This window comes from Gossypium hirsutum, chromosome A07 (assembly GCF_007990345.1).
Source record: "Gossypium hirsutum isolate 1008001.06 chromosome A07, Gossypium_hirsutum_v2.1, whole genome shotgun sequence".
Classification (NCBI taxonomy): Eukaryota; Viridiplantae; Streptophyta; class Magnoliopsida; order Malvales; family Malvaceae; genus Gossypium; species Gossypium hirsutum.
The window spans coordinates 27,839,325-27,852,515 of NC_053430.1; the positions used below are offsets into that span (position 1 = coordinate 27,839,325).

Below are 13,191 nucleotides of genomic sequence, written 5' to 3' on the forward strand. Positions count from 1 at the left end.
TACAAAAATTATTTAGAAATATAAATACATGATAAATAATTAAATACATTGTAATGAATTTATTAAAATAATTTTAAATCCGACAAATCCATAATTTTCTATTATATACTATAATAAATCTCAACTTGTGAAGTTTTACAAGTCAAGTTGTTTGAGTGTTAATAGTGAGTTAGGCCGCTCTTTAATTCCTCTAAAGGTGTGGTATTTAATTGAATTGAAAATTTGGACCAATTAATTACATTTAAATCAATTAACTTTATACAGACGTCCTGAGGCGGAATGTAAGCCGGGCCAATGTCTGGACCTTGCCCGCGATTTTCAAACTACTCTATTTTTCAATTTATACTAATAATAAATATTCTTTCTACTGAAAACATCAATTTGATTAAAAAATGTCAAAAAAAATTTATTTAAACACTACAATACAAATTGAATATATAAATAATTTAATACATAATTTGGTACTTAAGTTTAACACTTTTTTTATGTGCTACTTATGTTATTTTTTAATCCAACGTAGTATCTATATTTAACAAAAGTTATATGCTTTGGTACTTGAAGCTAACTCTGTTAAGTTTTTAATTTTTGATTTATGTGTTGGACTATATTTGATAAAATTCATAATTAGCTAGTATTGTTAGCAATTAATTTTTATCAAATCAATCATAAAACCAGAATTAAAACACTTCCATCAAACTGTATTTAACAAATTAAATACAAAATTAAACAGATTCACAATTAATGCTAAATTTATTCTACTAACAAAATCATGCAAATACAAATATAATAACATTAATAATTAACTTTCATCAAATTAACCCTAAAACCTGACTTAAATACACACACAAAAAAAATTAACATTATTATACTTATGTACCAAAATATATAATTTTTGTTAAATATAAATAACATTAGACAAAAATAACAACACAAATACCATATTAAAAAAAATTTAAATTCTAAATAAAATATTAATATTTTCTAGTATTCGTTTAAGTAACAAAAGAATTTGGATCAAAAGAATTAACAAAAGAAAACTCTTTGAAGAAGTTACTCCATCTACTATTTTTTTATGTTTAATAAATAATCTTTTTCGCATAAAAAATATCCTTTTCTTTTGATATATAACTTGAAGTAGAAAATAAAAATTTAAAAAAATATAAAAGAAATAATTAATTGTGATTAAAAAATATGCAGGATTTGAAAAATAAAATAATATCATTGATATATATATTTTTAATTTGATATTTATTTTTTAAATTTTAAAAATATATCTTTTTTATTATGTATTTTATTTTTATTTTTCTTAATCCATCAATTGGTACTTAAATTATATCATTTTTCTCAAGTCGGTACATAAATTTTTTTTGTCAAAAGTGATACTTAAACTATGATACTGTTGCCACTTTTAGTCTAACTATTAACTCTCATAAAAAAACCTTGAATCAATCAAATTATGATATGCAACATTTTCAATCAAATAAGAACATTTAAAATTAATATTAAATAAAAATTAAATTAAACTAAAATAAAAATTAAATCTCTCCCTCTCTTTCCTTCATCTTCTTCATATTCATCTTATCAACTAGTTCACCCACAACTCAACTTCCAAAATCTAAGCCTTATCTTTCGATTTTTATTATTCAACCCAACAAATATAAACTACAAATAAAAAGTTATTGTTAGAGATTTGAACTAGTTTATTATGACCTGGTCTACAGGCAGTTGTTAGTATTTGATTTAAGTTGATATACTTTCCAAGATTATATGAGTTAATTTTGCATATTTCTATTTTTCTTTATTAGCTGTATAGCCTATTTAAAAAGGTTTTTTGCTTATTGGATAAATAAGTTGATTTCCTCCCACACACTCTCTCTTCCATCTGCTGTTATATTTGCTGCTCACTTAACAGTAACAGTGTTATCAAAGCTATGTAAAAAAAATGTGAATGATAGTTTAAAAAAATGGTCTCTGATAATTTTGTACAACCAACGATTCCCTGCTTCGATGGTCACTATGATCATTGGAGTATGTTGATAGAAAATTTTCTCAAATTTAAGGAGTACTGGCAAGTTGTTTCTGTAGGAATATTAGAGCTGGTTGAGGGCACAGCAGCAACGAATGCACAGAAAATAGAAATTGACACTTTGAAATTGAAGGATCTTAAGGCGAAGAAATATCTTTTCCAAGTGATTGGCCGTTTAGCCTTGGAAACCATCCTTTGCAAAGATACATCAAAGGAAATTTGGGATTCGATGGAAAAGAAATTCCAATGATCAACTAGAGTAAGGAGGCAACTACTTCAAGCATTTTGCTCAGAGTTTGAAATTCATCAGATGAAATTTGGGGAGTCCGTCTCTAACTTCTTCTTAAGAACGGTGGCCATTATCAGCAAGATGAGAACATTTGGGGAGAGAACAGAGGATGTGGTTGTAGCGAAAAAATTCTCCGCTTATTAACACCAAAGTTTAGTTTTCTAGTTTATTCAATGCTGTATTGTCTTGTTGTATTGGCTAGCTACAAGAGAAGGGTTATGAGATCATAATCAAGAATGGGGTGTGCTGAGTCCTAGATGACAAATTAGGATTAATCGCTTAAGTTACTATGATGGCTAATCAAATGTTTTCTCTCTATCTCAATCATTCTACTCAATCATCTTATGTAATAAGTTCGACCGATCAAGTGCAGTTGTGGCATTTTTGTTATGGTTATGTTAGTTTTGGAGGCTTACAAACGCTTCAACGAAAGAAAATGGTAGCTTGTCTCCCACATCTTTCTGGTCTTGCATATGTATGTGAGGAATGTGTTCTCAGTAAGCAACATTGAGAACCATTTTCAAACTAGAAATCTAAGAGAACAGGAAAACCATTGGAGATAATGCACTTTGATATTTCGTCCAATTAATCTCATTTCTAGTCGAGGTAAACAATATCATATCACCTTCATTGATGACTTGAGTAGAAAAACATTAGTTTACTTCTTGCAGAAAAAGTCTGAAGCTTTAGCAACTTTCAAAACCTATAAAGCAATAGTTGAGAAAGAAGTAGGACATCCGATACAAGTAATGCGGAATGATCGTGGAGGAGAATATAATTCGCATGAATTCACAAATTTTTGTGAATAGTAAAGTATTAAAAGGAAATTAACAGTAGCCTACACACTGCAGTAGAATGGCATATCTAGTAGAAAGAATCGAATGATCTTTAACATAGTGCGAAGTTTATTGCAAAGGGGCAGAGTTCCAAAGACGTTTTGGCCAAAAGCTATCAACTAGAGCATTCATATTCTAAATGGGACTCCAAATTTTGTCGTTCAAAATATGACACCGAAAGAGGCATGGAGCGAAAGAAGGCCTAATGTTAGACATTTCAAAATTTTTGGGTGTATTGCTTATGCTCATATTCCTGATCAGAAAAGAAAGAAGTTGGAAGACAAAGGAGAAAAATGAATCTTTCTTGGTGATAGCGTTTGTTCTAAAGCTTTCAAATTGTATAATCTTATCACTAATAACATTGTCATTAGTCGAGACATAATTTTTGATGAAGAAAATTTCTAGGATTGGGATACAATAGAAGTTCAACAGAATATTGCAGTAGATTTTGATGGAAAAGGTTTAGAGTTGCAAGTTAAGGATAATTTGTAGCCACCTCATGAGCAAGCAATAATTCAAAGCTCACCTAAAGTTGCAACAAAACCAACATCACCATGTCTAAGAAGAAAACCCACATGGATGATGGACTATGAAGTGACAAGGATCAACTAATTCGAAGACCCACTTACATATTTTTCTGTTTTTACATATTGTGATCCTGTAACTTTTGGTTTTACTTGAGCTTAGTTGAGCTTCCAAGAGGACATAAAAATATTAATGTGAAGTGGGTCTATAAGACAAAATTGAAGGAGAATGGTGAAATTGACAAGTGCAAAGCAAGCTTGGTAGCGAAAGGCTATAGCCAGGAGCTTGGCATCGATTACAAAGAGGTATTCACTCCAATTGCTAGGCATAACATGATCAGGTTGGTGATCGCTTTGGCTGCTGAAAATTCTTGGCCAATTTTTCAACTAAATGTCAAGTTGGCATTCTTGCATGGAGAGTTGAATGAGTTGGTATTTGTTAAACAACCTCCTGGCTATATTAAGAATGGGGAAGAGCATAAAGTGTATAAGTTAAAAAAGGCTTTGTACGGACTTAAACAAGCCCCTCGAGCTTCGTATAGTCGTATTGAGGCCTATTTTCTCAAAGATGATTTTCAAAAATGTCCTTATGAGTATACATTATTTTGAAAAAATGGAAAATGATAGGAAAATGTTGATGGTCTGCCTATATATTGATGATTTTTTGTTTACTGGGAATGATCAAACTATGTTTGAAAAGTTTAAAAAATCAATGATGGCTGAATTTGACGTGTCTGATCTTGGAAGAATGCATTATTTCTTGGGTATAGAGGTTGTTCAATCAGATGCAGATATTTTTATGCTCAAAGGAGGTATGTGAAAGATATTCTAAAGAGGTTTCAAATGGCAGACTGCAATCCAATTTATACACAAGCAAAGACAAGTTTAAAGTTGGTAAAAGATGAAAATGGAAAATATGTTGACGGCACTTTGTACAAGAAAATTGTTAGAAGCTTGATGTATCTTACTACGACAAGGCCAAATATAATGTATGTTGTAAGTCTTATTTGTAGATTCATAGAATGTCCAAAGGAAATGCATCTCCAAGCAGCAAAAAGAATCCTTAGATTTTTGCAAGGTACAACTGACTATTAAATTCTGTACAAAAGAGGAGAAAAATCAGATTTGATTGGGTTTACATATAATGACTATGCAAGAGACCAAGATGATAGGAAAAGTACATCTGGTTATGTCTTTAAGATGGGGCTAGGATCTATTTCATGGTCATCACAAAAACAACCAATTGTCACTTTGTCAACAACTGAAGCAAAACTTGTAGCTGTATCAGCATGTGTCTGTCAAGCCATTTGGCTGAGAAAGCTTCTTCAAGAAGTTCATTTCAAACAAAAAGGGCCTACTCTTATTTACTGTGACAATAATTCAACCACAAAGTTCTCCAAGAATCCTATTTTGTATGGGAGAAGTAAACATATTGATGTATGATATCACTTCTGGAGAGATCATGTGAATAATGAAGATATTCATATGGTCTATTGTAGGAGTGAGGATCAAATCGTAGACATATTTACGATGGCTCTTAAAATTAAAGCATTTCAGAAGTTGCGACAAATTCTTGGAGTTAGCAAGGCAAAAAGTTCATAGTTTAAACTGATATTAGAATTTAATATTAGTTTAAGGGAGGATTTGTTAGATATGTGCAGTAGTTTATTATGACCTGGTTTATAGGCAGTAGTTAGTATTTGATTTAAGTTTATATGCTTTCCAAGATTTTAGGATTTAGTTTCGCATATTTTTGTTTTTCTTTGTTAGTTGTACAACCTATTTAAAAACACTTTTTTGCTTTATTTTTGGTTCATCAAGAAAATGGATTAAGGCTTAAAATAGGTACTAGGGAAAATATTTGCGGGTTAACTTTTTGGCTAGAAAAATTGTCTACCAAACAATGCCTTAGGTCATCCCTAAATAATTCTATTCATAGATTAAATCGGCCAAGTCTATCAATTTCTACAACCTATAAATCAATTAAGAATGCATGCTATTTATATACCTATTTATCATGTGGTATACTTAACATCTTAAATCTATTTACAATGTAATAAATTGAACTAAGTAGTATAAAATTAAAAATTTAAAATAATTTATTATCAAACTAAATTTATAATTTATTCACAAAATCCTATTAACATGCTCCAACCCAATTACTTGTATTTCTGCAATTATTATCAAACTAAATTGAACTAAGTAGTCCAAAACTAGAAATTTAGAATAAATTATTATCAAACTAAAATTATAATTTATTCACAAAATCCTATTAACATGCTCCTAACCAATCACTTGTATCTCTGCAAGCTCAAGCAAATAAAAAACAAGTAAAATAAAAATTTTAAAAACTACTAAAACTAAGAAAACAAAATTTAAAAATGTTTTGTCACCCCCACACTTTATTCGGCACATTGTCCTTAATGTGCAACAAAATATAAAAGAAAGAGATTACTCAAATGAAGTGATTCGTGCAACGAAATTGGTGGGACTAACTCTTCCTTGTGGTGTTGGCTCGAATTTGTAGTATTGTAAAAAAATTGGGTTCCTACTAAGAAAAACTAAATGAAATATATATAATACCAAAATTCTAAATAATAAAACTCAAAATAAAAAATAACAATTATCCCAGATAAAAAAGAGTAAATTGTCCAAATTAAAAAGAAATAAAAGTTGTTTAGAACTAGTCAGTATCAAGCTCTGTCTCCTACTTATCATCTTCTTTCTAGCCCGACGATGGAAATCTCATGAACATGTCTGGTAGTGGTGTTGGTGTTGGTGTTGTCTATCCATTTTTTGCACAAGGCAACTCAGAATATCGCCTATGTCTTGCATCTAACATGTTTTCCATTTGAAAATTGACATGTCTATCAATCCCGTCATCTATGACATCTGTGCTTTAGTCTTCCTTTTACCAGGCCTTTGGGTATCCCTCTTATGCTTTGTTCACTGTTTGACTTCCTGATTTTGCTTTCTTTGGGGTTCAACGAACAGGTTGTACATGTTCTCCTCGTCAGTCATGTGAATGGTTTGACAGGAGACATGAGAACTTTCGCTCATCTACATAGGGCTGCGATCAAGTATGGAATTGTGACTTCGTATGAACTTCAGCATTTCTTCATAGATCCAATGGCCAATGCAAATCTGGTCTTTCTATAAAATTGAATAAAGCATAACCACTTTATATCCAGTGACGTCAGAAGCATTTTGTGTAAGTGCTAAGCGGGTGCAAATAAATTGCATCCACATTTTTGCCAACTAAAACATGATGGTTGTGTTGAATTTAAGGGCACCTCGGTGCTGGTATTGTGAGTCCACTTGAAACCAACTATTATCACGATGAAGGCAAGTGTACCTATCGAACAGTAGTATAGCTTTAGCAATACCGGATTGTCGAACCCAAAAGAACTAAAAGTACTAGTAATGACTGTCTTTTTATTATCTAGCCTAAGAATAATGGGGTTTGTTTTAACTAACTAATTAACTAAACTAATAATTCACAGAAAATAGAATTGGGGAATTACTTTTGGAAGAACGATTGAATTAAGACAATACCTAAGGAAAAATCCACTTAGACTTCACTTGTTATTTGACTCTGAATTGTACGATTTATTCATTTGACTTGATCCGTAAAAATCCCGAAGTTATATTATTATCCCTGTCGAGACTAACAATGTCTAACCCTAGGTTAAATAATTGAATCTCTTTCTAATTAACTCCCTAGAGTTGCATTAACTCGATCTATGGATCCCCTTATTAGGTTTCACCCTAATCCGGCAAAATCTTGTCACCCTATCTCTAGGTGTGCAATCAACTCCACTTAATTATGACAATGTACTCTTAGACAGGGTCTATTCCTCCTCTGAATAAGAGCTTAAATTGAATCAATATCCTGGAATATCAAAACAAGAATTAAGAACACATAATTAAGAACAAGTCAAATATTTATCAGACAATTCAGATAATAATAACAAGATCTGTCTTAGGTTTCATTCCTCTTAGGTATTTAGGGGTTTTAGTTCATAACTAAAAAGGTAAACATCTCAAAAGAATAATGAATACAAAACATAAAGAAAAACCCAAAACTCCTGAAGGGAAATTGAGGGGAGATCTTCAGTCTTTATGATGAATCCGGCTTCTGAGATGGATTAATCGGCTTTTCTTGAGCAGTTCCCTGCTTCCTCCTCTGTGCCCCTTCTCCTCCTCCTCTAGGGTGTATTTATTATAGGCATTGGAATGCCTAAGAACCCTCAAAATTGGCCTTTTCTGAATTGGACTAAACTTGGGCTCAGTAGGGACACGCCTGTGTGCGATTGCTTAAGGTCGTGGTCAAGCCTGTTAAATAGGCACGGACATGTGGTCCACCCGTGTGAATCGTGCTTCAATTCTTCCAAATTGACAATGCCGTGTGGTCTGCCGCGTAAGGAGGTCTAGGCCGTGTTGGTTTTGTATATTGGCCCATTTTCTTTGTTTTTGGCCCGTTTTTCGTTCCTTTCACTCTCCTATGCTCACCTAAGTATAAAACATGAAATTAAGACATTAGGAACATCGAATTCACCAATTTTAAGGAAAAATCATCAGTAAAATGTTCTAAGCATGGGATAAAAATATGTATGAATTATGGTTTATCACTCGTCATGATCCTCCATTAAATAATTAATAATTCCCTCAATATCTAGTTCTCAAATGTAAATAAATCTATATTTTCTAAATAATCGTGGGAATAATATAGGGCATCATAAAATTTACATAATTCGTGCAGTGCAATCAACACCTCTTTCCCTTGAATAGTGATATGGGTAATCGTCTCACCTTGTTGTCTACGATTTTTTTGATCTTTTAGGGCAGCATAGAATTCATAAACTATTGCGTCGATCGCTAGTTCTATTGGGTTGTACAAAAGTTATTGCAACGGTGATGTCGTACCAAATCCCAAATCTTGTTGTAGGCAGACATGGTAGGGTCAAATCCATGTTTTTGAATGAATGATCAATTACTCATTTGGAGATACGACCTCTCCACTTCTGGATTAATGAAGCGATTGACATTGAAGTTGATCGGTGCCTCGGTGGTGCGTTGTTGTTTCCTTGATGCCATCACAACAAAATAACAACAATCCAAATAGTTAAAATTAATAAAAAACAGAGTTAGATTACGAAATCTCAGGTTATTACTGATGAAGATCACTCCTCAATAGATATGGAGTATAATAGAAGACGAGTAGACAATGATTTAAGGAAGAGGAGAAAGAGGGATAGGTTATTTATAGGATTTGAGGATTGGGGGTGTGAAAGATTGAAACAAAATTCGAGATGAAGGGAATTTTTTACTCTTCTAGGGCATTTGAAAAGTGTATATTTAGGGTTAGGGTCGGTGTGTATAAATATAACTTCTAATAGGTTTTTAACCGAATGATAGGTCAAGCCATATTGAAAAACATCGGTGTGTCGTGCTATTGCATGTGCATGGTGCGACACAACAACTAAAATTTCCCATATTGGCTGCAAGATGGTCGTATCATGACATAGAGGTCCTATGTCGCGCCATTATATTGATTTCTAGGGCTTTACTTTTGAAACGACTGTGTTGCACCATAGCTTTGGTGTGTTGCGACATGAACTTGTTTCCACTCCTTTTGAGTTTTGCCGATATCCTTCAATCATCCGTTCTTATCTTGTATTGGCTTCAATCTCTCTCATTGCTCCCAGAAACTTGTTTTCTTTCCTACTTCTAACATACAATTTAACAATGAAATTCTAAAATTTAACTACAGAATAATAATTTATAATATGTACAACTTAATTTACTTCTAATGGGTTGATCTAAGTGATGTTATTGGAGTTTTCTAGTGTCCGATTCCAGTGCTCCTCAATTTCTCATGCTTACTTTACATTTTTCATATAACTCTACATTCTAAGGCTTATTTCTCAACTTTGGATTCGAAAGTGCCTCCTAAATATCATTTCAATCTCTATCCATTGATCTGTCATAATTTAGTGTTGTAGATTAAATAAGTTTTGGCATTTGAGGAGCTTGAATACAAACACTTTAGTTAGGTTTTAGTTAAGTTTTTGTTACTTTATTTAGATTCAATAAAATGTGTAATTTGAGCCTTTTATTGACCTTAGGGGCTGAATGGGCCTAAGGGTAAGCTAATATGCTTTGGGAGTATGCAAGATAACATTAGAAGGTGTGCTAACTCAATATTGGTTAATATGTTGCAACACGGAAAGTTGGATGTTGTAACATAGGGAGCAAAATAGAAGAATTTCAAGATTGCCTTCTGTATCACGACATAGCCTGAGGATGCCATGACACACCCCTGAAGATACCCTGAAGAATGAGCATATTGCCTTCAATGTCGCGAAAGATAACCTAGTATGTCGCGACATCTACACTGTACGAGAAATAATCACTAGTCAGGGGTGTTTTGGCCTGCACAATCAAACATTAAGCATGAGAGTGATAGCTGACCTAGGTTTAAGGACGATGAGCAATCTAAGTCTATAAATAGACACATTTAACACATGTTATGAACAACTTTTCGTATTGTATAAAATTTTTCATAGTTTTATTCTTTAGTTTTCTCTTTTCTTAGGTTTTAGGTTTATTTCTACTTTTGTTTTTTGTTTTCATGGGGAGATCTAATATGTGGAACTTAATCAAACTCTGTGTGGATTCAACATTATCTTTAATACAATTCAGGTTTCTCCTAAACCTTATTCTCTTAATTCGTTATTCATGTCTATTTTATATATCAAGTTTATCATGTGTATGAGGTCCATGAAGAATTAATCCTCTTATGAGGATTAGTAAGTAGCGGTATGATTAATTTACTATTTTGTAAGGTTCTCTCAACAAATAAGTTATTAAGAGAGGAAGAACATAGGCTTGACGACCCTAGGAAGTCATTCAGGTGGGAATTAACCCAAAATTGGTATTGCCTATCCGTGAACACCTTAGCCCTGAACCGGTCTGGACTGTGAGGTTGATAGATAAGTAGTTCATCCCGAATCATTATTCTAGTGGAAGATCAGAAGATCCTGATAGGGTATCAACTAGTTGATTGGATAAGGAACCCAAAGATACAATTAATTAGGATTACCAAAGCGAGCTAATAACCCATGCTCAGATCTAACTAAGTTTCTATGGCAAACCTTCCAAGTTTTTCTATTTATATTATTTTAGTTATTTAGTTATTAAAAACTCTACTTTTATGTTTAGGTGTAATATAATTTGTTTAATGTACTAATTAGTTTATTTGTGCTTAGGTTAGGATTAATTTAGTGCTCGCCTCCTTTAGGTGCGATCCTCAGAGTACTTACCTACTATGTTGTAACTATATTACAACCAGACCCGTATACTTGCAGATACCGCCCTTTTAACATATTTTGTGCAGGATTTTTACTCTGGACGTTGATACATCCAGAGGTGGTCAAGTTATTGGTGCCATTGCCGAAGAGGTAGCATTACTAGATTGATTTTATTTTTTGCATTTTAATAGAATAATTAGGAAATTTCTAAATTAAATCTACGATCTTGTTTTCTTACTTTTACTATTTTTTTTCTCTTTGGGTTTAATGTGTGACTTGTAGTAGAGGAACACACCTATAGAGCTAGCCACAAATCTAGAAAGAATAATTCGTAGGAATTTTCAAAAGCAACATTAACAACAAAAGATGCAGAATCTACCACCTGCTATAGGCAATTTTCCACCATGAGATAATCTGCTCTTCGATGAATCTAACAATAATAACCCTGAAGATCTACAACCACCACCACAGCTACCCACTAATATACATATGGCATGCAATAAGAGAACTCTAAGAGAATATGCATTATTAAATCTAAATATGGTTCAGGGGAGTATAATGAGGCCAACCGTTACGACCAATGCTTTTGAAATCAAACCAGCGATGGTCTGGATGATTCAAAACAATCTACAATTTAGGGGCATGATCACGAAGGATTTGAACCAGCATTTAAAACGGTTTCGTCAGCTTTACGACACATTTAAATATAATGGGGTCACTAATGACGCTATTCGTCTTTGGTTGTTCCCCTTCTCCTTAATAGATAATGTCTTTTCTTAGTTTGATTCGCAAGTACCAAGGTCCATTATGACATGAGACGAACTTGTAGGAAAATTCTTGCTGAAATTTTTCCCTATCAGCAAAATGGTCTAGCTAAGAAGAGAAATTGCTACATTTAAGAAATTAAAGGGAAAGAGTTTCCATAAAGCTTGGGAGCATTTTAAGACGCTAATTTAAAAATTCCCACATCATAGACTACTTGAGTGGTTACGGCTGCAAATGTTGTACAATAGGTTGAATGCATATGCAAGGTCAAGATTGGATAGATTCGTAAGAGGAGCCTTAATGAATAGAATGTAAGAAGATGCGTAGGAATTAATAGAGAATATGGAGATGAAATCCTGGTAATAGCCAAGTGAATGCTACACATATGGTCAAAGACCATCTACGGTGAAGGTTGTCCAAGAAGATGATAGATATCAATAGTTAGTGGATAGATGCACCATCTATATATGGAGGAGAAAAGCCCCTCTTCCACTATATTAATAATCCCATTGAGGATGTGAATTTCATCAGGAATAGGGTTGGGAACACCTATTCAAATACTTACAATCCCAGATAGAAAGATCACCTGAACTTGAGATGGGGTGGAAATCAAGGAGAAGGTAATAATTCTAATCAGGTTAAAAATGCTAACTATCAACCTCCTTATTTGTAGAAACCTTAGGTGAGGGCCAACCCAAATGACCATACTGTATGTGGTCAACATTTGGATCGAATCGAAAGGGAAATTTAGTCAATGAGGAGGGATGTGAAGCAGGTGCAGTCTAAATGCACAAGTTCAAGAAAAATATTTATTAAGCTTGAAGATCAAATAAGTCAATTAATGAGTATGTTGGGAGATACCAAGAGACAAATTGGCACCGATATCCCTAGTAATACTGAAGATAATCCTTGGAGAGAGGGGAAGGAGTATGTGAAAGCAATCACGCTCTGATCCGGTAAAGTGTTGAGTAGCCTAGAGAACCTAACTCAGGAGACAAATAAGGGGAATACTGATGATCTTCATGAAGAACCTTCAGAAGCTGATAACGAACCAAAGCTGGAAGAAGTAGCTGAACTGACAGCTAAGCTGGAGGAAGAACTAATAAAGGAACCTGCAATAGCAAATGTACCATTCCCGTCACAGTTGAAGGAGAGACAAATATGGGACAAAGATGATTTTGTAGGTTTTCTAAATTTATTTAAATCATTAAATGTTAACTTTCCGCTGATAGAATTAATTGAAAAAGTTCTGAAGTACATCATGTACCTTAACGAATTATGTTGAGGCATAGAAAAAATTAAAATTGGAGAGCAGGATAATATAGACGCAACCTATGGCATGTTAATATCTAGATAGGTTCCTCCAAAATTAAAAGACCTAGGGAGTTTCACAATACCTATAGAGATAGAGGATATGCATTTCAACAAAGCTCTATAT

The 13,191-nt window shown here is 33.1% G+C and overlaps 1 non-coding gene across 1 annotated transcript; it reads right to left on the reverse strand.

Annotated features, from left to right (window-relative positions):
• Positions 1-11,859: 11,859 nt before the first annotated feature.
• On the reverse strand, positions 11,860-11,965 carry LOC121203871 (small nucleolar RNA R71). Its single transcript, XR_005898804.1, has one exon. It is a non-coding gene; the product is annotated as a small nucleolar RNA R71 (small nucleolar RNA).
• Positions 11,966-13,191: the final 1,226 nt, after the last annotated feature.